Consider the following 26,961-nt stretch of genomic DNA (forward strand, 5'->3'; position numbering starts at 1 on the left):
GTATGGGAAGTTTATTTTAGTCTTTGGAATTATGAGAATCAGAGAACGGGGAAAATACACTTTCTTCAGTGCAGAACAGGTTCAGTTTTCAGGCTTTCGGTGAGATCACTACTCAGTGTGGAATAAGAGTTTGGTTTAGGTGTTGGGGGAAGAGAGAGACACGCACTAGATGAGGTCGTGGGGCAGCCGGTGCTGCCAGGTCTGGGACGTTGCCTGACCCACTTGGGCCCAAACAGCTCAGGCAGTTTGGGGTGCGTATTTGCATGGAGCTGCTTGCAACATGTAGATGTTCTCAGGAGAGAATTCCGCAACCCCATAGCGCTCTCACCCATGTATTATTTTCCTTGATTTTTGAATCTACTGCAACATTGCCTTTTGTTGGAGTGATCTTGGCCGTGGTAACGTGTTAGTGTCAGTAGGGTGGACTTTCCTGGCTGTCTTTACCAAGTGTGAGCACACCCATGCCGTCAGGGCATCCGGGACTACCAAAGAACAAAATCCCCTGAGCCAGTGGACTGGAGAGGAGAGGTGGGGATCAGGGAGGGGGCTGTGGGAGCAGCTGGGCTGGAGGTGGCCATCTGTCGTCCCGTTTGGGAGCACTGCTCAGCGGGTAGTCCTGTCCTGCCCCGGGGCCTCGGCATATGTGCTGGTGGCACGAGCGGAGGGCACCAGTGAGACCACGGGGGACTCTGCCGTGAGGAGTTCTCCACAGGCCCCTCTGGGGGGCTCAGGCACACGCCTCCAGAAACACCTACTTTTAGGTCTGGAAGAGCTGTGGCGACAAACTGGGAGGTCTGCAGCTGGGCCCCGGCTAGTCCTAACTCTCAGCCTGAAGAGCATGGATAACCAATAGGAATAGAACTATGTTCGGACCCAGTGCACTAAAGAAACACTTGCTCATTTCCCTCCCCTGGCTCCTCACCCCAGCACCCTAGCACCCCAGCACCCCAGCACCCCAGCACCCCAGCACCCAGCACCCCAGCACCCAGCACCCCAGAGGGGTGCTGCCCCAAAGACCAGGAGGTGACTCAGAGCTCGACCAGGAGCTCGAGGCCTTCCCTGCACACATTCAGGGTCTTTCTCAAGCTAGCACTTGAGGAAGGGAGAAGATGAGGCTTAACTGAATTTGAGGTTAAATCTATGGTTTGACCTCAAAAAACCATCCAGGGAAGGAATTTGGAGATTTGACACAATGCGATTAAAAATAGTCATTGGGGGAAAATAAAACTGTTTAATGCTTGTAACTCTCTAGAGTGAGAACCAATACAGTGGTACATTGTTATATGGTTACATGGGCCCTAGGTGGACCCCATGGGCTCTGGGTGAAGGGTGTGAGGGTGGATGGGTTTTGATTCAATGTAGGGAAATGACTGGAGGTAGAATATACTGCCCAAGAAGGAGTGAGTTCCCCATCTCTGCAGGGATGCAGGCAGAGATTGGAAATGGGAGCAGATAGATGCTCTTCAAAGTCCCTTCAAACGTAGGGCTTCCCTGCCTCTCTTGGGACCCTGGGACAGCTGGGTGGGTGGGGATGGTGGGGAGGAGAGCAGGTTGGTTGTGGTCTGCAGCTGTGAATGGCCCTGGGGCTGACCCGGGCCTGGAGGTGGCTGTCAGGCGGGGCTGGTCTCACCAGGTTGGCATCTCTAGTTGCTTTTGTATGGACTTGGGCAGGCTCTTCCTGCTGGTCCCTACGTCCTGCTGGTCATGGGCATGATGACACTAAAAAAAAAAGTTAAATTAGCGAGTACATTGGGTCTGATCCAGTCCAACCCAAGAATTCCAAGGTTAGGGGAGCAGTGACAGCCACCCACGGGTTCCTGCCTCGATGTCTCGGAGACCTTCAGGTCATTCACTCTGCTTCCACTCTGCTGGGAGGGCTAGCTGCTCCTCCCATTCGTTCATCTCCGCCATGCGTGTGGGGTGCACGGGGATGTCTGCCAGTGGGAAGGGCCTGGGTGTGGAGCCCTTGCCAAGGGTGGCCAGCAGGTGGCTGCAGAGCTTAGTCATGGGACTTCAGACCCTGGATACTGTTGATTTATGCTTGGGGGGAAAAGAGATAAACAGGAAAAGAGATGAATAGGGACAGAGAGCATTTTGGTGGTTGCTGGCTGGGCAGAAGGTGTGGGGGAATGGGGGGAGAAGTGAGGGGATTAAGAAGTACAAACAGGCAGTTACAGAATAGCCATGGGGGCGTAAAGAACAGTGTAGGAAATGGAGTAGCCAAGGAACTTACACACATGACCTGTGGACATGAACAATGGTGTGGGGATTGCCTGAGGGAGTGGGGGGTGCTGGGTGGAGGGGAGCAAGGGGGAAAGTTGGGACAACTGTAATAACATAATTAATAAAGTATAATTAAAAAACATAACAGATGAGATCATTAATTAGCCCCAGGCCTAGCAAGGCACAAAGAATGGTAGCAGTTCAAATTCACAGTTTCCATGGGCCACCTTGGTCTCCAAACTTATTTCCCTGAGGTGTCAGTTCTTTTATATTCTCCTTCTCTCTTGACTAAATGAAAACATCCATTCCCACTCCTTACCCCTCCCCTTGCCTGGCTCCACCGTGTCCTCTGATTCCCAGGAAAAAGGTGACGACTCTGTTACTTCTATGAGAAGAATGCAGCCAAAAGGGGCCCACAACAGATTTGCAAAAAGGGCTTTGGTCGCTAGTTAACCTTGAATTTCAGATAAACAACTGTGCAATAGTCGGGACATACTTACACTAAGAACTTACTTATTATTTATCTTAAACTCAAATTTCACCAGACGTCCTGTACTTTATCTGGCAACTCTCCACGGGGCCCATTTCTGCGGTTTAAACCCCTTTCCCAGGAGCAGTCAGGGCATTGTACCTTCGGAGTGGGGGTGAGCCTGGGCACAGGGGCACCCCAGTCTTCCTCTCCTAGGGGGCGAGTGCGCGGCACTGGGTGTAACCGAATGGCCTGCCGCACCAGCACGGACGCAGACACAGCAAGGTCTTCCCTTAACATTCACAATGGGCTGTGGACACCCACCTGCCACCTTAAAGAATGTCCACAACCTTTCAGAGTATCCCTGCCACCTGGCATTTGTTCAGCTTAAGGAGATCAGTCGTGTTTCTAAACATCAGGCCTTCCTTCCCAGCCCACCCCTAAACCCTCCCCCAAAACTGGGCAATCTTTTGCCTGTTACTGTACTACATCGTGTTACTGTTAAAAACCCTCCTTCAGGGTTTGATGTGCTTGGTGCTGTGCCGAGCGCTTCCCAAAAGCTCTGGCCAGCCTCTGGGGGTCTCTGAGGAAAGCCACCTCCACACTTGGCCGAGGTCTGCTGATTTTGTGTTGGAGCATCTGCCTGAGAAGGGCCACAGCGCTGATACGGGTGGAGCTGGGCTTGCCAGTCCGATGCCCATTTCCCCCTGGGGTGCTCCTTCCTGTCCTGCCCTGTGGCCGTGGCCAGAATGTTCCATTCCCACCAACAGACTCTAGCAGCACGAGCCACGAAGACTCTGGTTGGGTCCCCGTGTTGGTGCTCGAGTCTTCCCTGGGAAGACGTGGTCCCAGACAAGGAGGCCCTTGCTAAGGCCCCGGGCGGGGGAGGCCCACTGCCTCTACTGCACTGAGCCGGGAGGGTCACCTGAGCAGCTCTTCCTTGAACGAACAGTGCTGGGCCCATCCTGACAGAAAAGCTGTCAGAAATTTTAAGATGGGAGCTTCTTAAAATTCTGTCTGATTACATCCCTGAATGGGAGGGAGACTTCATGCTGAGTCTCGGTCAATTTGATCACCTCACAGGGCTGTTTAAAAGAGTGTCGGCTGCCATTTGGGAATGGTTGTGCCACGTAAGAGAAGACTGTGTGTGAACATGTGTGTGCATGTGTGTGTGCGTGGGTCTGGTCAGTTAAAGTTCAACTAGTCTGTGGCTGCCCCTGAGCATCTGTGAGGCCAGGGGCCACCTGACTTCACATCTCGTGTCACAAAGAGTTTCTTCAAAGTGGTAAGCATGTGCGTGCGTGTGCGCACACACACACACACATACACATACACACACACATGCACACACATGCACACACACACACGGTCCATATTGTGTTTTAAGGAGACAGTAGTTCAAAGGGTTTTCCAGGCTACTTTTAACATCAGTGTTTGGAAGGAACAGGATATCACATGCTGGGGAAAGTGTCCAAATATTCCCACAGATTACAGCTGAAGAATTCTGGGTTTTGTTTTTCTGAGTTGGGGTCACTCAAAAAAGGTGCATTGTGAACCCTTCATTCCCCAAAACCTTTGCAGCTTGAACTGCACCTGGATTGGCTTTCCGTCCTGTGGTCTGTCAGACAGACAGGGGCAGGCCTGCGAGCCAGGGGCCTGGGAGAGGGCGAGCGGGTGGCGGGGAGGAGGGGTCATCTGCCGATGGCGACCTCGAATTCCAGAGGAGTGGAAGGCCAGCTACATTAAAGTGAGGAGAAAAAAACCCCAAATCCCCCAAAACAGTGATTATACTAGGATTTCCTGCCTCTGCTTTGCTGTCCTGAACAAGATACTGAATCTGTTTGATTTTCAGTCACCTCATTTGTGGAATATGGTAATGCCTTTCTCAGAAGATTCTTGTGGGTATTGCTACTGTAATAAATGAAAACAACGTTTACAGGGCGTGTTACATACTAGGTTAAGCAAGTATTAGTTCTCATCTCTCCTTTGACCTTATTCATGCCACCTTGCTTTATCTCCATGCTGTTTATTAGGGAACAGGTTACAAAGATCTCCCTGAACTAAAGGCTCCGGCCTACAGCCGTTAAGTGAGCAAAGCACTCAGAAGAAATAAAGTCACAGCACGGTGTGGTGGAAAGGGAGGAAGGACAGAACTGTAGCTTGCTCTGCTCCTTTTGGGGAGGGGCCACGTGTCTTCAGGAAGTGGAGGTTTTATTCTCCGATAAGTGAGATCCGGGCACAGTCCATGCAATGGCGGGACTCTTCCGGCTGTTTCATCCAGGCTTGTAAATTGTCACGCAGAGGCAGGGCCACCTCTGTTGGCCAGGACTCCCAGAGCAGCCCAGGCCTGCTTTGGTGTTTAGATGCAAAACAATGGCCCTCCCAGGTTCATGTCTCTGGCACTTGTAGGCTTCTTGGTGAGAATCGTATTCCTGAATATCTTATTTCACTTTTGCCCCCTCACCTGGGTTTCTTCTTTGCTTATAACAGGGACTGGAGATGGTCGATTATCTCTTTGGAGGAAACGTGGTGTTTTCCTAGGACACTCCCAGGGAGGAGGAGTGGGAGAGGTGGGGCCCTTCTCCCAGAGCCTGCAGGGCACGGGAAGTGTGCCTGCCCCTTCCTCTCAGAGGGAGCCTACTGGGCCAGCACTGAGTGAGGCTGGGCGACCGGTTCTCCACGATCCTGCAAAATCTGGAAACTGACCCTGCTTCCTTCCCTCTTCTGCTCGCTGCTCATGTAGTAACTGTGGCTCAGTGACTTCTTTTTGTGAAAGCCAGAGCCTCAACCATGGCCTGTTTGGTGGCCATGGTGCTGAGAAATAGTTACAACCACGTGCTCTTTAAGACAGGGGTGCCTTTTCTCATAAGGACGATGCTCCTGCCACTGTTGGCATTTGTATTCAGACCAGTTTGCCTCATCTGCTGGTCCAACTTTCGGCTTGGATCACTGGGACACAGGGACGAGCACAGAGGAAGGATGGCCAAGCAGGCTGGGGTGGACTTCTCACAGGCCCTCACTGGTGCAGGTGCTGCTGGTAGAGGGACTGCGCTTTGAAAGCCACTGCTCAGGTGTCCCAAGGAGTGAACTGCAAAATCGCATGTGAGGGGTTTTCGATTCCTTCTCGTCCCCCGAGCAGCTGAGGATGTCCGGGGGAGGGGATGAACCTGAATGACTGGAGTTGTGACTGGAAGCTTAGGGAGAACTGGACGCCGCTACTGACTGTCACCATTGGAATAAATAACATGTGCCTTTTGTTCTTCGAGAACGGTGGGGACATGATCCGATAATGGTGTCCTCCCCAAAGGCACGTCCACACACAGCTCCCACGCGTCTCCCACGCTGCGCCTGTCCCCTGTCGCTGCCCAGCCGATCCCACCTGCCACGAGTCTGCCGCCTGGGCTGCGCAAGGGATTCTGGACCACAGGCATGTTTTATCCATCATGGCTTAGTTGTTACTATACACAGTGTTTATTTTTCTTCATAAAAAGATGCAAGCTGTGTGCCTCCAAATGCTGGAAGCTCAGAATATTCCATTTGTTTGTGGAAAGACAGACTGGGTGGCACAATTTCAGTCCAACTATGCAATGCAGCCTGGCGTGCCTGGGGAGAGAAAGGAAATAATAATGCTGCCTGCTCTTCTTTCTGAGAAGCCTGAAAACTGTGCACACTCGGCTAACTCCTTATTCCCCGGAAGAGGGTCTAAGGGGCCCCGGTGGACACGTTCTACCAGGGGTGGTACCAGGAACTCTCAGAAGTGCTCCTTCTTCCTCCTGGGACAGGCAGGGCTGTGTGTGCTGGCACATGCTGTGTCCTGTTGATTTACTCTGGGTAACCGGCATGTGTCCTTTTACTTTCCAAGTGGAAATGGCCCCTTTCTCCCTAATTACAAAAGTAGTCAGTCATTATTTGTTACCCGGACACAAAGATTAAATGCCAACATCATCGTCATCATCATCATCACGGTCATGGTCATCGACGTCATCGTTCTCCCTCCCTGTATCCATCTGCCTGTCCACGGCTAACCTGCCTGTCAGCTGTGGGCCTCCCCCAGGTTCACCCCGTGGGTCTGCGCCACCCAGCGATGGCTGAATGTTATCCCACCGTGCAGTGGTCTCGGCCTCTGAGTGAGGGCCAGGGGGTTGGTTGCCATTTGTTTCTTCTTTTATAAACCAGGCTGAATCGAACACCCGTATACGTGTGTCTTAGCCCCTTTGTTTCCTTATTTGTGTAGGCTAAACTACCAGCAGTGGGATTGCTGGGGAAAGGTTTTTGATGTTTTTCCTAAACTGTCTTTCCTGAAGTCTATACAAGTGACACCCAACCCCACAGAGTCAGACCTTCACACCGTAATTTTTGGTAATTTTCTGGGGTCCTCTTCTCTTAGTTTTCTGAACGATTAGTACACCTTGGTAAGGGAAATCTTCATGTGGTAAAAGATTTTTAGTTTTATTGGTATGAACTGAAGTTTTAAGAAGTATTATGGTAATAATAGTATTATTTGGCTGTTTCCGCGTTTCAGCTTTTTGTTATGAAAATGTTGAAAAGTTGAAATAGCAGGACACTGAGCCACACACCTTCTGTCTAGATTCAGCTGCTTCAACTTAGCCATGTATGATTTCTCTCTCTCTGTCTCCGTGAGTGTGGATTCAAATTTGCCTAACAATCACAGTAGTAGTAGCACACTTAAGAAAGTTATTAGCAATTTTATATCATCTCATATCTAGTCATATTCAAACTAACCCAGTACACACAAAATATTCTTTCAGTATAATGCCTGTTACATACTATATAGAGATAATCAGGGCTCTCAATCCTGGCTTACATGTTACAATCACTGGGGACTATATTTTCAAGAAGCATTGGTGCTTAAATTAAAAATTCTTCAAAGAATTTTGAGGGGTGGGGGCTGAGGGTAAGATTTTCTTTTGAACTGGAAATTTTCCTGCAAGTTGCAAAGTTTTCTGGAGAGGAGATGCCCAGGGTCCCTGGCGCTGGGCAGTGTCAGGGCAAAAAGGAAGGACCGCAGACAGCTGGGTGGGCATTGCTGCCCCCGTGGCGTTGTGGCTGCAATCAGCCCTGCACGAAGTAAATGAGCCGGGAGCTACTGAAGCTGAGGAAGACATGATTTTGGTGCTGTGGGCTGGGAGAGTGAGGGTGGTGGCGGCCCAAGACCTCTCAGCCCCTCGACAACGCCTCTGCGTCTGGGCGGGGCTGTTGTGGGTCTCCATGGTGAGGGCCTTCTCGTGTGTGCAGACCACCTGGTAGATAACGGTAGACACCTGGTAGATAGTGGACAGCTCCCTTTGCTGTCCCCTGTGTTTCTGACACCCTGTGTGAAAAGAGCTAAGCAAAGGTTTAGTCAGAAGTTATCCCAAGTCTCTCTCTGCTGTGAGAGTTCACTTCATTTAGAACTTGGAACCACTGAGGTTTTCAACAGAGATGCTTAATGAACTGGGCCTGAGAAACAGGCAATAAACTTGCTGGCCTGCTTAACCGAATATCATTTCTCTTGTGCTGACTGCAATAATGTGTTTTATTTCCCCACTTTTTATTAGCTCCCAGCTGAAGGCCAAGCTATGTGAGCCCCTGTGGCTTTGTTTTCGGGAGCAATGGGAAGCCCAGCTTCACGCTGGCCTTCTGAGCATTGCAGACGTCCTCCAGTGCTTTTCCAATGGTGGGCCCGAGCCCTTGCAGATGAGATTTCTGTGATGGCAGTGGTCCGACACCTCCCATCTTATAAATGCAGTCTTTTTTTCCTTCTGTGTTGGTTCGGATTTATATTAACTGGGTTTATGTAAGCTGGCACAATGCTTTTTAATGAGACTGATGATGCCAGCCTAAAAAAGTTAAAATCCCCCTATAATCACATAAAACAGATTAAAGTGGAGGACACACCACAGGGATATTTCTGGGATGCGTCTGAGAGCTGGGTTTTGGCTCTGTTTCCAGAGCATGGCTTCCTTTTGGAACATCTTTGCATTAGGTTTGAAATCATCATTAATTTGTTAATTGGTGGTAAAAATTTGGCACTTTTAACTAAAGAGAGAAACAGTGAGAGAGAGACGGACAGAAAGAGCAGGAGAGAAGGAGGTGGTTGGGCGTCGGGCATCAGCGACTTCGGGGACAGTCTCAGTGTAGCCACCGGAAGCTACCAACTCCCTCGGTGGCTCAGTTTCCCCAAATCCTCGTTATCTGCAACCTTGAACATATCCCTCCAGTTCTGAGACTCTGTCAGCGCCAATGAGCTCTTCAAAACTGTGATGCTGCAGTTTTTATGGTATTTACTGGGTTGGTGAACATAGATTTTCCTCTACCTGGAACTTACAACTATGAGTTTTATCTTTAATCATAATTAAAAGGAAAAAGTACTATGAATAAATGGTACCTGTAAAATATAAGTGTCCTAGCCAGGCTATGAAGGAAAACTTGTTATTTCTCCAGATTTTCTGAGAATTGTTTTATGGACAAATGCTAATTCTCCCTTATTTGACATGTGCAAAAATCTAAAGGACGCCAGATCGAGATGCTTCAGTGATCTCTCTTGACTACCTAAAACTGTTAGCGTGTGAGCCACCTGCCCCCCACCTGCCCATCATCACCCAGCCATCCCTTTATTCATCTACTTATCCATTCATCCATCCATCCCCCCCAACTCTCCACCTATTTTTCTGCCTGTCCATCTACCCACCCATCTGTCTATTCATTTGGTCATTGTTTCTGCCTTTTTAAAGTATCTGCTGTCTGACCATGTTCCTCGCTTCTGTAGGCTGATGCTTTATCATTTGCTCCACATGCATATTTTGAACACACTTGTTCTGGACAAGTTGATGCTTTGCCTGACTCAACTTGCTTTGGTGTCCTGTCTTCCTTATTATCTCACACATCCTCCGGGGGATTCCTCCTTGTGGAGGATTGCTTTTCAAATACTAAGCAACTAACCCAGCATCTACATCCCCAACCACCTCCCTTATTGGGTTCTCATACTCTTACACTGGAGGCCACTATCCACCTGCCCTTCTTATTTTTAATCCTCATCCAAGGACAGTTTTTCATTGCTTTTTAGAGAGAGAGGAAGGGAGTTAGAGAAGCATCTATGTGCAATAGATATATGTGAGAGAGAAACATCAACCAGTTGCTTTTCATACACACCAAGCCAGGGAATTGAACCCACAACCTAGGTATGTGCCCTGACTGGGAATGGAACCCACAAACTTTCGGTTATTGGATGATGCTCCAATCAACTGAGCTACACTGGTCAGGCCTCCACATGCCCTATTACTTCAAGGTCAGGTGCCAGGTAATTAGGAAGAGCCCCGATACCCCAGAGCCTTCTAAAAATGATCCCAGCAAGCTAATCCCGGGCCTGGTTATCCTGCCTTGCCTGTTGCTTCCTGCAGAAACCACAATAAAGTCCCTTGTTCATGTTTTCTCCTCACTCATCCTTTCCCTCCTGACCAACTCTGCTGAGTCTTTACGTGACCCCGGGGCGTGCTGTGCCCTCTTCTCTTGGGAACTGAATAATAAAATACATCTTTTTCATGGCAGTCCCCTCTTGATTTGTTCACTTCGTCATAACTGAATAATATTAAAACTTCTACCCTGTGCCAGGCACTGTGCCAGGCACAGCAGTGTGAAGATGAGCAAAGCAGAGTCCCTGCTTTGGGACCCTCCGATCCTTGTCATTTGGATAGTGAGACGGACGAGCAACCACAGAGTGACAGCACGGGCAGGGTGGGGAAGCGTGGACCGGTGACTTTGCCATGGACACCAGGGGAAGAAAGCTGGAGAGAAGAGTTTGGGGCTGGATCTTGAAACCCAAGGAAGAGGAAAAAGCACATGTAGAGTGCAGAGCTGGATGAGCCGTGGCGGAGGTGGGAAGGGGCACATAGTTTGGTGTGGCTGCGATGCAGGTTGGGAGATGGCAGGAAGCCTCAGGTGACTTTAGGTCTTGAACGCCATGCTGAGGATTGTGGACGTGGAGCTGAGTGCTGAGGAGCCAGCGAGGGCTTAAAAACAGGTGGGAAGGGGTCGCCTCTTGTAGGCAAGAAGGGAGGAGGTTACTGGCAGGTAGAAAGAATAGTAGGTGTGAATGTTTCTCTTTGTCTCTGAATTGAGGGCTGAGTGGAGGCTGAAAATCTAAGGCAACATGGGTGTGTTCACTGTGCTGTAAACAGTGGAAGAGAGACTGTGGCATCAGTGGTGTCTGAGTGAGTCTTACTTCACACACGCTGGGTTCGGGGTGTGGTGGGTGACGCAGAAACCCCTGGAGGTGACTGACACAGGCTTCGCCCTCCTGGAGTGTAGGGTCTGGTGGTGGAGTCAGCAGCCTTGCCCTGGCTACAGAACAAAGCAGAATGGAGGAAGTGCTTCAGCATCTGTGAGCCTGAGCCTGAAGGAATAAAGACCAGCTTCCTAGAAGATGTGGCATTTGAGCCCTGGCTGGTATGGCTCAGTGGATTGAATGCTGGCCTGCAAACCAAAGTGTCTCTGATTTGATTCTCAGGGCACATCTCTGGGTTGTGGGCTAGGTCCCCAATAGGGGGCGCTCAATAGGCAACCACACATTGATGTTTTTCTCCTTCTCTTTATCCCTCCCTTCCCCTCTGTCTAAAAAAAAAAAAAGACGTAGTGTTTGAGCTTGATGTGAGGATATATATAAGAAGTCAACAGACTGAGAAAGAAAGGGACTGATCCTGTGGTTGCAAGTATGGTAAGCAGAAACATCAAACCCTCTCAGTAGGAAAATAAAAGTAAACCCAAGGGGTGGGAGCGGGGTGCCTGAGGCCTTTTCTCCATCCTTGAGACTGGAGATCCTCAGCAGTGACTGAACGGAGATGAGCATGTTTCTAATTATCACGTCGAGCCTTTGATCTGTTTTATTTGTTTCCCTCTACAAACACAAATTTGACTCACTGGTGCCATGTTAGCCAGCTGCTCTGCTTGGAGGTGCTTGGGTGATGGGCCACGAATATTTCCCAAATGGAATACAAATGCCCTGCCTTTCTCTTCACACATGTGGAGCTCCTAGTATGTGCTAGGTGATGAAGAGTGCAGGAATGGGTAGGATCCTCATCTGAGGTTGCCTCAAATGCTTCTGTCTGTCTGTCTCTCTTTCCCCAGGATGAGATTCTGGAGGAAGAAGGAAGAAAATATGATAAGAATCCTAATCAATTAGAACCCAGCCTACAGAAATACGAACACTCTGCAGTTGGGTCAAAGCTGGAGACATGTTAATAAAAAAGTCTTTCTGGATAGGTCTTAAGGGATTCAGAGCATCAGCTCTGTATTTAAAGCTTCTGCACCGTGCGTGTAAAACCTTCGGCAATAACCAGAAGAAAGTGCAGTATGGTTCACCCAACTGATTGAGGCTAGAGTCAGTCATGCAAAAAGGATATTAAAATAAAGGCTTGTGAATTTTAGAATTCAGAAATATACTTTATTGAGGCACATATGACATGTAATATAATTCACCTATTTCAAGTGTACAATTCAGTAGTTTTTTAAAGTAAATTTACCAAGTGATTTTGGTAAATTTCACGTGGTGCAGCCCCCACCACAAATCACTCGTGGGACCTTCCATCACCCTAATCATGTTCCTAACACACATGGGCTATTAATCCCCATCACTCCCTTCTCATACCGCAGGCAACCAGTAATGTGCTTGGCCTCTGTAGACGGGCCATTTCTGGACATTTTATGTAAATGGAACAATGCAATAAGCAGTTTCTTGTGTCTGTTACTTAGAAAAGTGTTTTGAAGTCCATGCATGTCTCATTCTGTTTTGGTACTCTTTCCTTTCATTACCAATTAATATTTCATTGTATGGATCAGCAAATTTCTTTTTATCCGTTGCACTTTGAATTGTAATGGATGTAATTTCACCTGTTATAAGTATTGCTGCTCTGACCACTCTCGTGCAAGTCTGTGTGGGGGAGAAAGACTTCAGACTTGGAACAAAAATGTGTGCTTTGATTCTCAGTTATCCAGAATGCATCCAGAATGCAACCTTGGCTCCAGAAAAAGGTTTTATGTGCAGGCCAGGGTTTTATTGTTCCATCAGGTGAGTACAAAAGAAAAAAAGAGTGAACCTGAGTTTGTAGAGAAATCCAGCTGAGTCCCGGAGGCTGAGTGTGGCTGTTAAGATGAGGTGAATTGAGAGACACTTCTGAATTTCAGGTGCTTGATTCCTGGGTATTTGAATTGATCACTGAAAATATGAAAAAACAGCATAATGTATATACTAAGAAAGGATACAAAAATAAAACAATATAAAATGCTCAGTTAAAACCATGAAAGGCAGAAAAAGAGTGGAAGACAACAATATGAACAAAGAACAATGTCAACAAGTAGAAAACAGTAACAAATATGGTCAATATCAACCAGCTTATACCAGTAATAACTTTGAACATCAGTGGTCTAAGTGTACAGAGATTATCCTAGTGGATCAAAAAACAAGCCTCAACTCTATGTTTACAAGAAACTCACACATGGATTAGGAGCAGAGGGACCAAAGAGAAACAAAAAAGAAAACAGAGAGACTTCAGGGCAAGAAACAAAGATAATAAAAAGACCAAAAAAAAGAATCTTTAATGTGTACGCACCTAACAACAGTGTATTAAACTATGTGAAGCAAACACGTGTAGAACTGCAAGGAGAAATAGATGACCCTACTATTATAGTTGGAGACTTCCACACCCTTCTCTCAGAGGTGGACAGCTCCAGCAGGCAGGAAATCAGTGAGCGCATAGCTGACCTCGACGATACCCAAATCAATTGGGTGTAGTTGATTTCTATAGACTATTTCATTCAACGACAGCAGTATACACATTCTTCTCAAGCGCCTTTGGTCCCAACCTTCTTCTCAAATTGTGTATCTTGTAATATAGAATCCAGATATAATAGTATCTAGTTCAAATCCCTTATTATTGTAGGTGGGGAAACTGAGGCCCACTGAGGTCACATGACTCCACAAAGGTTATTGAAAGTGTTTGTGGCAGAGACTTGAACCCTTGTGTTTGTACACTAAGTTCCAATGTTTCTAAAATTTTATTTAGTCATTTCCTTATGCAAACCAGGTATACATATATGTGATCTGCCCAAAAGACATCTAACCATGTAATAAGAAAAATAGATACATTTATTAAAGTAGACACAAGATCAAGAAACATTGTACATAGGACAACGACACCTCAGTCCCCTTCAAAGTAGGCATCTTGGGACCTCATACAGTTCTCCCAATCACCATCAACTGCCTCATCATATTTTCCTGAATCTCATCAGGAGTCTAAACTCTCTTCCCTTTCAATGGTGATTTTAATTTGGAGAAAAGCCAGAAGTTGCAAGGTGCCAAATCTGGGCTGTAGGGGGGCTGAATCAGCAGGGTGATTTGATGTTTCACCAAAAAAACTACATGAGACGTGATGTATAGTAATGATGAAGCTGCCAATCATCAGTTGCCCATAGCTATGGCCTTCTGAATCATCCAAATAGTTTCCACAGGGGAATGTTCATGCTTACCACAAAATTTGTTGCAGATTCTTTGCTCTACTCGCTCAGTCACTTTGAATGTGACAACCACACAGTACACACGCTCACTCGATGGTGTCTACCACCCCCCACTGACTAGTACAGTGAAGTCGTCATTGTTCACACATGTGCATTCTAGTCCACTCCCCTTGGCTGCCGGGTTGCATCGATGTGGCACAAACTATTCTTGTGATATTAATAATGGCTGGACTTTTCTTGGAAAGACCTCATATTTGTTTATTGAGCATAAATAAATTTGGCTCCATATGTAGACATTAATTTTGGTGTGAGGAAAGAAGGAAAGGAAGCAGAAGTGTAAGCAGGTCCTGACAAATGTTATGTTTTAATAAATATAATTGATTAAATATAAATTTAGTTTACAAGTATATTTCATTTTTTATTGCATTGAGAACGGACTAAAAACGGCAAGAAGTTTCTATGGGGATAAACAAGCGTAAACTGGGGGAAACAGGATAAAAGGGAGATAATAGTCATAGTCCCCAGGGCACGGTGAGGGAATGAACCATCCCTTGCCATATATGTGTCACTGTTCCCACCTGTTCAAAGCCATCACTTATTCAAGTAAGGGCCTCATATGTATGTATCATTTCACCGTATGAGGTTGGTATGATTATCCCATTTCCAGAAAAGAAAAATGAGGCTCAGGAGACTTGAGTCATTTGCTTGAGGTTACAAAGCTGGCATGTGACAGAGTCATCCTTGGAACTCATTATGTATTTTGAAAGCCTTGTGGGCTAGAATTCTGCAAGCTTCCTTCCTTAAGGAAAAGGCTACTGGTCACCTGAGAAGGAAAGCATCTGAGTGTTTTCTGGGCTCAGGGAGTGTCTTCTTCTCTCCTGCAGATGGGTGAGAAAAAAAGTGTCCCTTTGTATGGAGTCCCCTGGGACAGCGGTGCTAGCTGTGATTTCAGGTGAGAAAGGACCTCAGAGAACCAGCATCTTGTGTAGTAGGACCCAAATCTTATGCTGGGGACCCAGCTTTCATGGGCACCTGACCTGGCTGAGGAGGTTTGGGGGTTCTGAGTTACAAAGGCAACTGCAGTTGAGTTGATCGGATGACCATTCTTTTTGTCGGTTTCTCTGAGTTTTCCTTTAAGGCATCTCCAATCCCAGCTCTCAGCTGAGGCAGGGAAAAGGAGCCTGCTCCTTTCTGCAGGGGGAGATAAGAGAAGTAGAGGCTGGTGGCCTGGTGGAGCCGGGAGTCTTTTCTTGGTACGCCTTTGATCCAGCATGTGGGACTCTCTCCTGTGGACTTTCTGAAGTCACGTGGACTCTTCTTCCTTTGTTTGAACTCCTGGGCTGCGTCTCAGGTTGAATGGAGCGGGAGGTGAGACATGCCAGCTGGGGCTTTTCCTCCTCGCTGCCCGTCTCTAGCCTGTGGAACCGTGAAGTCATCTCTGACTACCTCAGGTGAGGGTCAGCACACTTTTTAGGTAAAGGACCGACAGTAAATATTTTGTGGGCCATATCGTCTTTGTCATACTCCTCATCTCTGCTATTGTAGCAGGAAAGCAGCCATAGATAACAAAGTACAATAAATAAATAGGCGTGCCTGTGTTCCAGTAAAACTTCACTTACCAAAACAGGCGATGGGTGGGATTTGCCCCCCACACCCCCACCAGGCGCAGTTTGTCAACCTAGGTCAAGAAGGTGGAACAAATTAATAGATATGAGGATTTCTTTTGCCATGTATATGTATTTCAAATCATCACAATTTACACTTCCAATATCTTATCATTTTATTTGTCAGTTACACCTCAATAAAGCTGGGGAGAATAAAAGGTAGAATAGCTACAGTCTGTACATGACCATTGCCCAGGAGGAAAGACAACTGAGGCTAATAATGCAAAATGCCTTGGGACCCCAGAATTTGTACAGCCAAGAGCTCTGTATGCCAGCCTGCCCTGTGCAACCCCAGAGGGGATGTCTGTCTAGCCTAGAAGGTTGGGGAACCTTGTTTCAGAGCATTGCATTTAAGGAGCCATGGGTGGAAATATGAGCCTGGAGAGTATATGTGACAATGTCTGGCTTGTCCAGCTTGTTCTCCAGAGCTTGCCAGCTGGAGCTGGGTCAGGGCTGGGGCTGCATTTAAAGGCTGATAAACTTTCCAGAGACACATTTTGCCAACAGACACATGCCCAGCACACGATGTTCTGGTTACACTGGCCTTTCATGGTGTGCTCTTGAAAAAATCATGAGGTTTGCATCTACTGTGTGTGAGATCGACTCCCAGATACAGAGGGGCCATCAGGAGAAATGAGGCATGCCCTTATGAGCAGAAGGATGCAGGGCTAGTCCCAACACCTAGGACACAAGACAGAGGAGCATAGGCACCTGAGAAAAATAGCTACAGTATGGGGAGTGGCTGAGGAAGGAGAGCTTCCTATTTGTTAGGGCACTGGCTTCATGGAGGAGGCAGCACTGGTGTTGGGCCGTGAAGGGTGGGTCAGATTTACACAGGGACAGGTAACAGATAAGAGGTTGCAGAGTGTGAGTTTGTTTGGCTAACAGCTAGTGGTGTCATTTGGCTTTGAGGTTTTGGGTCAGATAGTATTTCCAAAAGTGATTGCAATAACATCTGCAATAGCCCGTGCTCTTCTCCCCTCTGGAACTGTGGATGGTCCCCTCTATGTAGCCACTACAGTGTACTGCAAAAGAAAACGCCAGATCTGGGAGGCGAGATGATAAAAAAAGTTGGTTTCTGCCACATGTGAGTGGGACCACTTGTGCATGGAGCCCCAAGCCTCACATGAGAAGTCCGGTCATGCTGAGTCTGCCATGGTGCTAGGGAGTGGCCCAGTGTAGATGCTCTGGTTCTGTCCTTCTCCCTGCCCATTCAGACAACTCCCACCTCCTGATACTAGGTCACCCCAGCCTCCAAGTCCCAGGGGATGCCCCAGATCAGGTGGAGGAGGTAAGCCGTTCCTCTGTGCCCTCTGGTTCTTGACCCACAGAATCCATGAGCAGGTTAGATTGTTCTACACACTGAGGTTAGGGTGGTTTGTTCCCTGGATTCTGGGAAACTGGGAGGGAGAAGAATGTAGAAAAACTGCTTGGCACTTGTTTTTCTATGACTTTGAAGCAAGTTTCAGTTGCTCAGAACTTATGGGCAGTGGGAACCCCTGGGAGGGTGGAGGGAATGGCTTACTCTCATGCCATGCTTGCAGAAGAAAAATCTGCAGTGAAATTCAGGACAGAGTGGTGGGTGGTGGCTGCAAAGTGGGTGGAGAAGCTCGCTGAGGGTTTGGGGATTGATTTAGATGAGCTGCAATCTCTGGTGAGCTGTGGTGGTGGGAGCTCAGAGGAAGGGCCAATGCAAGAGGCACTCACTGGGGAGGATTAGGAAGGAGTTCTTCCTCACCCCTCGGCAGCTCTTAGCCCTAGTCGAGAACACTGAAGGCACGTGCAGGGTGTTCCTTGGAACCTGGCTGTGTGGTCTTATAAATGCAGGACTTTCTGCTTAGCACAGGCTTGAGATTTCCCATTTAGTAGTGGAGTAATAAAACAAAACTGGTTTCTAGTGAGACAGAGCTGATTTTATGTGTGGGTGGGATACCAAGGAAGAGCTGAGTGGTAACCAAAGTGGTCATGAAGACTGATATATGAGGGACACAAGGACACTTGACAATTTCCCTAAAAATACCAAAGTAAGATTGGCTCGCTTTACTGCCTACCCTGGTGGACTGTCACTGCCATTAGTCCAGGGCAGAGTCCCCCTGTTGTTGACATTTTTCATAGAGTCTGTGCCTTTTCTTCCACAGACAAGATGAAGTTCACTGTTCAGATGGGTCAGTGTCTTAATTCATACTATGGTATAAATGATTGTTAAATGAGCCTTTCCTGAGTGAGAATTCTGAAGCAAATAACACTGGACCACATGAAGGCAATGGATTGCTGAAAGAAAGGAAAGGAGGAAGAAAAAAGGATGTAGAATGTGGAGGCCAGGAGCTGGCAGCCAGAGCTCACTGACCTCATTCCTGTTTGCAGATAATAGGTTTGCCTGCTGCTAGAGCTATTTCAGTTGGATACCCATTGTTAACGGATGTTTTTGGTCTTGATTGGTTGAGTGTCTGTTACAATTGGTTGGGCATCCATTCTGATTGACAGTTATGAAGGTCACCTAAGGGGGCTAGATGCCAGAACCAGGAATAATTCCTGCCCCAAATGTGGAAGACAAACACAGGATGGCCAGTTCAGTCCTGTCACCTCTCTGGGGCCCACAGCCTTAGGTGCCAACCACCCTAAGCTCTCTGTGAGCTTCCTTTACCTTTTCATTTCTAGGAACCCTTCTCTCTTATGGTCCTCAAAGGCACTCACCTCTCTCTATTCCCTCAGCATAACCCTGTGGCAGGGGCTGTGGTCTCCCACCAAAGTCCCCCCAGCCCTCATTATTCGAAAGCTCATGGAATACCATTTCCAACTGCAAGTGCACGTGGACTCTGCCTACCTCTGGCCACAATAGCCTCTTGGTCTGCTCACAGGGCAGGCTAAATACCAGACTGTTAATGCCCCCCGCCCTTAAGGGCTGCCCTCAATCAATGATGGAAGGGATTTGGTGGATAAACACCCCAGACGTGTTGCCTCTCGATTTGGATACCTTAGAGGCATCCCTCACACCATCCCAGAGTTTCACCCACATTGACAACATGTCAAGTCCCTCCTCTCCTTACCTCCCCCCCGCACTCCCACGGTGCCTCCTGACATCATCATCTTCCAAATGACTGTGCACTGATATCCTTGTTCCAGGGTCTGCTCGGAGGCTATCAAACTCAGACCCCCTCTCAAGGACCCTGTTTTAGAGAAACAGAAGGTAAAAGGTGCAACAGCAACTGCTGTTTTCTCTATAGCAGGGCCCTTCTCTGAAGTCTGGGAGCAAGAAGGGCATGGCTACCTTCTTGGTTCTCAGGAGAAAGATCAGGGATAGCCAAACACAAACTAATACTGCAATAAATGGCCCTTTCCCATCTGTTAGCTCAGAATCTCTAACGCAAAGTAAAAACGAACAAACAAACAAAAAAAACCCTCAAAACAAACCCAACCATTCTCCCTTCCTGAGCATGAAAGACACTTCTGTGTGGTCACAGATTTATCCAGTCTTTGAAGACATCACTTTCTCAGCTTTTGGTGAGAGGGGCTCAGCTCTCTACATCCTTGGACAGAATCTTTTCAAGCTCTGCTCCCTCAAACGATTAGATGACATTAAAGCAAGATCTAAGCACTACTGTGAACACACCTTGGCAGGTGCTTCAGCCCCCAGTGTGGAGCGCTCCCCGCTGACGTGGTGTCAACTGCCAGCAATCAGCATCGTCTCGGGGAGGGCGGCTGCTGCTTTGTGGAATCTTTTGATGGACACAAGGGAATTTGTCTTCAATTCACTCCTTTAAACCTCTCTGGAGCTTTGAAGTCAGAACTAGAAACCGGTGAGGGCAGGGGAAAAAATAGGGCTCCATGACTAGGAAAAATATGCAGAGTTGAACCATTATTACTCCATGACAGATTTAGAAACCTGTTTGAAAAACAGAATCTGACTGTTTAGTGGGAATTCAGCATGATTCCCCTCTGACTCCTCCCTTTGGGGGCCTCTGTCATGTTAAGAGTGCAAGAGGGGGTAGACCATCCTTGTTGGGGGTCAGAAGACACACTGGAGGGACGGAAATGAGTGTCTAAAGCTCGTGTCCAGACACGGCTCATTCTGGGGGCTTCCCTGTCAATGGTTAAAGAGGCTTCCTCAAACTTTTGTTCACTGGTCTTTGCCTTCCACCGATTCGTGCCATGCGAGCTCCTGCGCCAAGCCCCCAGTGGACTCAAGAATGAACACTTTGTCTTCACTAGCTCCTCTTCCCCTTTTGTGCTCTCCCTTGTTTTCTCTTCCTCCTTTCCTTTTCCATTTTTAACTCTGTATTTGTTGGCTGGGGCTGCCATAATGAAATACCACAGACTGAGTGGCTTAAACAACAGAAAGTTATTTTCTCACAGCTCTGGAGGCTTAAGTCCAAGATCAATGTGTTGGCAGCATCGGTTTCTCCTGAGGCCTCCGTTTTTGGCTTGTAGATGGCCTTCTTCTCCCGGAGTCCTCACATGCCCCTCCCTCTGTACCAGTGCATACTGGTGTCTCTTCCTCTTGTAAGGTCACCAGTCCTACTGGATTAGGGTCCCCCCACCAATGAGCTCATTTAACATCAATTACCTCTTTAAATGTTCTATATCCAACTAAAGTCACATTCTGAGGTACTAGGACTTAGGGTTTCAATGCATGAAATTTGAGGGGACAAAATTCAGTCCATAACACCCTCTGCTGCTCTTCTGTCCCCAGAAGTGGTTTTGCTTAATCAGGTTACCTGGGTTCAAATCTTGGCTTTGCCGTTTCTCAGCTAAATGACTTGTGTATGTTGCCTGACCTCTCTGAGCCTCCATTTCATTACCTGTAAAGTGGGAACCCACACACTTGGCGGTGGTGCTGTGCGGGGCTCAGGGAGTAAGGTGTGGTTGCTTCCCTGGAGCCTGGCCTGGAGCTTGACGTGTGAGAGGCTCCCCAGTGAATATCAGATCCCTCTTTCCCCTCCCTCCTCCTCCCACATCCTGCACTTGGGGCCTGGCCAAGGTAACTGACCCCTCTAGAGCAGTTGTCCCTGAAGGTCCTTTGCAGATTTTGGGTTGCAATAGCGCCAGAAGGATCAGAAATCTAGGGTCCAGATAAAAATTCTGATTCCACACCCTCCTCCCAGAAGGTAGAGGTGGGGCCTGGAAATCAGGGTCCTCGGGTGTTTGGATGTGTGAGCAGGTCTGTGAACTGCAGCCCTAGAAGTTACTGTTTTTTTCAGAATTTAGGTTTAATTCGCTTTATAGGATAGAAACATTGGTTTGAAAATTATCATTAACATTTACTTTTTAAAAAATAGACTTCCATCAATGATTTCTTTTTTTCTGCTGCATGTGTATGGGTATTTTGGGTAGAGTCAGCAGCCTCAGTTTTCCCAAGGAACTGAGAACAGACCAGGTCTAGAGAGTTTGAATGAAGTTCAATTTCAACTGCCTTGGATCTCAGGGCTGCCCATCCCCAGGTGCGGCGGGGCCACCCCTGCACCGCTCTCAGGCTTGACTTCTTACACTTGTCTCTCTGTCCACTGGGCAAGCTCTGCCAGGGGCCTAAGACTGGTTCTCAGGGGCAGAGTCAGCGGAGGCAGAGTCATGTTTCTGTATCTGGAAATAGAAGTTCCAGTCTGTCAAAAAGCATAAAGGCAGAGCTAGAGGAACTCTGGGCTATGGTGCACGGGGATGCAGCAGTAAATGCCCATCTTTCACAGCGGGGATGTCAACAGCTATCGTACAAAATTGATAAATTAAGCAGTTGGAGGTACAGTGGTCCGTTATCTGAATATTCATTATGCTGGTCTCTCTAGTTATGAGGTTGTATAATTCAAAATTCTGCGAATACTGAAAAATTAGTTCCCATTAAGACGACCTCCCCCATCGCCTGAACTGAGTCAGTCGCAGATCTTAGATGAGAGTGAGGGAGGCTGGTGGACAGCAGGGAGGCCCAAACCTGACGGGGTAACAACCATGCAGTGCAGTCACCAGGAGGACGTGGGTTTGGATATCACAAATCAGAGAGAAGTTTGGGGGAACAGCTATGAAATCTTCAAGTGCTCTTTGCGAAAATGTCTATTCTGTGAACTGTGAAAGTCAAATATGAAACAATGGGTGTTATATCCTGCTATTGCACAATTTTGTCTGAAAAATTACTCCCCAAACCCTTTAAATGCTCAATTTATTTTTACTTTTTTTAAGAATTAGAAAAAGTGGCCATTATGTTTTATTAAATAAAAACACATTTAGTTTCAGTTTTCAAGATAATCTCCTATTTGCCATTTACTGTGAAATTTTGATCTGTTTTAAATGGATTCCCTGTAAGTGGCTTTTTACAGTGCTAATTTTCCTTGGATTATGAGTACTTCTGTCTAAGTACATGATTTAAAGGGATGGTTATAACCAGGCACTTTAAACAGAAAGAATTGAGTGGATACCTCTGTGGAATGAAGTAGAGACAAAGAGATGAGAGTGAGTTTTATTTTTGAGTGTATACACTTCTATATTGTTTAAACTCATTTTATTTTGTTAAGGACACATACAATATTCAAAGTTTGATGTTTTTCTTATTTTATTAAAAAATCTCAGTGATGTAATTGGTTAAACCAGCCACAATGTGAGGTCTAGTGTGGGTTCCTGGATATGAGTCTGTGGCAGATGCTGTTGGTAGCTCATCCTTATCACCTCAATGCTTACCATCCATGCCTGGCACTCACCCACAGCTTCCTACTCAAGGACCCGCGGCTCTGCCCGAGGCTGTCTCAGCTGCCATGGGCTGCTCAGCCCATGTTTGGCAAAGGTCTGATGTGCAGAGGCTGGTGGTACCCTGAGAGCACCAACTGTGCCCTCAGTTGTGATGGATGAATGTTGGAAGGTAAACATCCCAACTTCCACCCCATGGAGGGGCCAACTCTGAGGTGTGCTCTGCAGCATCCCCTCCGGGGACCCCAGAGGGGTCCCCAGCCAGAGTGAGCCAGGTTTGCCCACAATGGTGATCTGCTCGTTAACATTCTCTCTTGGCTTCCTCCCCTTTCCCACTTCACTACTGGTGCTTCCTGGAATCACCCCCCCATGTTAACTTCTTACATTTGAATCCTTGTCTCAGAATCTGCTCTGGGGGAACCTAACCCCAAGCATAAGTTCCCATGTGTATATTAGGGAAGATTAATTACCTTATCCTTCAACCACAAGAAGTAGGTGAGGAAGTTCTGAGGAGGTGATCGCTTGTGAGAGGAGAGAGTGGAGAGGAGAAGCCTTCCAGGAGCTAGGTCTCACTCTGGGGAGAAGGCTGGTACAATGCTTTCCTATCCCCTCACTCCTTTGTCAGAGGAGGGGGTAGTAGAATGACCACACCAAGAGAGAAGGGCCAAAGGGTTGGCCCTTTCATTCTTTCCACCCCTGAAAAGGCCTGAGACCACTGCTGCTGGTAGCACCCAAGAATGCAGCAGCCCATGTTGGGAGACAGTGAGTCTGGACGCAAGACACAGGTGTGCAGTCTGTTTTTCTAGACTGAGAATCCACAGTAGGACTGAGAAGAGGCTACATAGCCACCTTCCAGATCCAATACTATTCCCGAGGTTTGAAATGTTATTGGTCTTCTTATAAAAGCCCATCTCAAACGTGTGAAAAAAGGGCAACATGTAAACCCAGCTACTCAGACCCTGTTTTCCTGAGGGAGCAACAGGATTTTACAAATGAATAGACTGATCGGGTTTGCAACTGCTTTGACCAATAGAGTCCAGTGGAGGGTACCAGATCTGTGCGGATTCTGGGCCTAGTCCTTAAAAGACTGCAAACTTCTACTTTCTCTCAGAACACTCTCTGGGTGCTTTGAGGTGCCTTGCTTAGTCCATCCCAATTTCTGATCCATGAAACTATGAAATCTTAATAAAATAGTTGTTTAAGCCACTAAAGTTGGGGCTACCATGCAATAGGTAACTAAAATCAGTATGTTGAATCAGAGCCTTGGCATTTAGAATTCACGCTTATTAATATTCTATAAATCAACATTCAGTGTAGCCAGAAATATATTTGGAACTGTAATTTCCTTAACCACATTTTTTAATCATTACACTTCCCATTTAAAAATCTGTAGGCTTCCAATCATGTAATGAATCCAAATCAAAATTCTCAATTCCTCATGTGGTATTTGATTACATTAATAGTCTCAAATTTTCATGCTTCCCAGCGTCTCTTGGTAGCCCCCTCCCACAATGACCCTGCCCTTGGCCATGTGGTATAGGCTGGATTGTGTCCCCTCCAAATTCTTGTGTTGACGTCCAAACCACCAACACCTCAGAATGTGACTGTATTTGGAGATAGGATCTTTAAAGGGGCAAATTAAAGTGAAGGACCTAATCCATCAGGGTAGGACCTAATCCAATATGACTAGTGTCTTTATAAAAAGAGGAAATTAGGACACAGGCATGCAGTGAGGGACAACCATGTGAAGACACAGGGAGAAGACAGCCATCTTCAAGCCAAAGGCTTCAGAAGAAACCACCCATGCCAACACCTTGGTCTTGGACTTCTAGCCTCCAGAATTTGGTACAGACCCTGGTATAGGATAGGAGTTCAGAAAAGATTTCTAGATATTTAACACACATGCAAACCATAGCCTCCTTGTGTATAATTTTATGTAGGAAGTTAGTGTGTGTGTGTGTATGTAAATAGGTGGACATAGACACGCGATATATCTGTGCATAGTTTTTGAGGGAGTGGGAAATACTTGTGTCGAGTGAATGATGTTGATTTATTTAACCACCAAGTGAGATCAAAGAAGGCTCTTTCCTAAAGCTTGTATTTCATGTTTCCATACTCCCATTCCTATATTTTCCATCTTCGAGTGACTCAGGCCACACAACCACACGTGATGGATTCTCACATGCTCTTTCTACAGCATCCCTGGGGAGGGAATGAATACTTTAATCCTCACCTTTGGAAGGGTTGGAGTTGAAGCCTGTGGCAGCTGAAATGCAGGACAGGTTGTGGAGGTGTGAGTAAAGTGCAGGTGGCTGGTGCCCTAGGCCAGCGTTTCCTCCCCTCCCCACCCCAGATGACAATGATGGGTGTTCAGCATTGCATCCAGGTGTACATCATTACCACCCCTTCTTGTTTGCATCACAGCTTTGGGGGGAATTATTTCTTTGACTGGAAATTTTCCATGCTTAATCTGCATTCAAAGGGAGAGGAAAGATGAAAGAAAAAATATTCTCTGCTTTGCAGGTAGATGGGAAAAGTGTGTGTGTGTGTGAGAGAGAGAGAGAGAGAGAGAGAGAGAGATGCAAACGAAGAAATAAAAAGATTTTGCCTTGGCTGGTGTGGCTCAGTGGACTGAGTGCTAGACTGTGAACTGAAAGGTCGCTTGTTCGATTCCCTGTCAGGGTACATGCCTGGGTTGCAGGCCAGCTCCCCAGCAGGGGGCATGTGAGAGGCAACTGATAGATGTATGTTTCTCTCCCTTTTTCTCTTCCTTCTCCTCTCTCTGAAAGTAAATAAATAAAATCTTTAAAAAGAAGATTTTGTCCTCCTCATAGATAGCACAAGAACATCTGGCAATTACAAAAATGAAACTTCCATGAGGAAAAAATGTGCCAATAGAATTTGGGAAGGAGAGGCATCGGCATTACTTACACTTCTCAGGCTGACTGCCCAATGGCTTTGTGAGCATCTCAACAGCAAGGTGGCCTCTGTTGTGCTACATGTTTGGATTCCGTGGCTCTGACTTTACAGAATGAGGGCAGGGTGGGGAAAAAGACCAGCTTATTTTTAGTTGTCTCAGGGTCATTGAAATGACGCTAAGGCTTAGAGAAGGCAGCTGGCCCTGGAGGGAGAGTTCAGGCCACCCTTCCAGTCTCTGCACCATAGGAAAGCTTTCCACCTTGAACAATCTTTGTCAGCCACCTTACTTCTGAGAAGGAGGAACGGTTTGGTGATGTTTGCAACTTAGTGATGATCGTTGACATTGGAACAGAGGTCTGCCCTCACCTTGTTTCATTTTAGGGAAGACCATCTTTAAGGTAGAGCTAGCAGGAATCATTGTTCCCACTTTCTGTATGAGGAACCAGACTATATACTCACTTCCTAGTTGATACAATCCAACCCTTACCACTCCATGGAGCAAAAGGCCATTTGAGCTGCCCTATATTCATTTGGATATCTGACCAGCCCCTCAGTTACCATGGCCAAAAGAGAATCTTGATCTCCAGCTTCCAACCTGTCTTCTAGGCCTCCTCACATTAGTTAATGACCTCACCTTGTTCAAGGTTATTCTTTGCCCTACCCTCACTCCCAATAGTCACAGATTCAGTTCATTAGGAAGTTGACTCAGTGCTACTTAAAAAATAGGTGTGAAAATGGTCCACTTTCCTGTACTTTCACTGCTTCTTCCTTTACCAGGCTGCTGTCAGCTCACTCTGAGGGTATTATAATAGCCCTGTACCTGGTGTCTCTGCTCTCGCTCTGTTCTCCACACATCAGTCAGAGTAGTTTTAAAAATATGAATCATTTCCCTGCTAAAAACCCTTTAACAGCTTCCCATCACACTTTGCAGTATGATTCAACCATGGCCCGAAAGACATACCTCCTGCCCTTTCTCACACCACTCATTCTTTCTACTCCAGCCATACTGGCCTTCTTTCTGCTCCTGGATCCTTCCTTGTTCTCCCTCCGCCCCCCAATTCTTTGCCCTTTCTGCTCTTCTGTCTGGACCTCTTCACCCTGAGATCTTTGCAGGGTTGGCACTTCCAAGTCTGATTTTAAATAAATATGTTGTCTTTGGATCTTCTGGCCACTCAACCCTAGGTGCTTCCCATATCCCATTTCCTTGTTCCCCACAGACTGACTCCCCAGGTGAAACCTAAGTGCCCGTGTTGAAAAGAGCCTTTGGCTTGTTGACTTCTATGTTCCTAGTCCCTACCATCATACCCATGCTTAGAAGGTGCTCAGTGGATATCGGATGACAGATGAATGAAGAGGGGTCACTGCCTTTCTGCCAACAGGTCTAGCTGTTTTCAAGGCCATTTAGCCTTTCGGTGGCTGTCCTTTAGTACTCATGCAGGTTATGCTATTTTGGATTTAACGATGATGCAAGCAGATATTGGGGGGTAGGGGTGCTCATGGGCCCGGTATAGT

Source organism: Artibeus jamaicensis, unplaced genomic scaffold, assembly GCF_021234435.1.
Source record: "Artibeus jamaicensis isolate MK-2021 breed Jamaican fruit bat unplaced genomic scaffold, CSHL_Jam_final scaffold_1964, whole genome shotgun sequence".
NCBI classification, from domain to species: domain Eukaryota; kingdom Metazoa; phylum Chordata; class Mammalia; order Chiroptera; family Phyllostomidae; genus Artibeus; species Artibeus jamaicensis.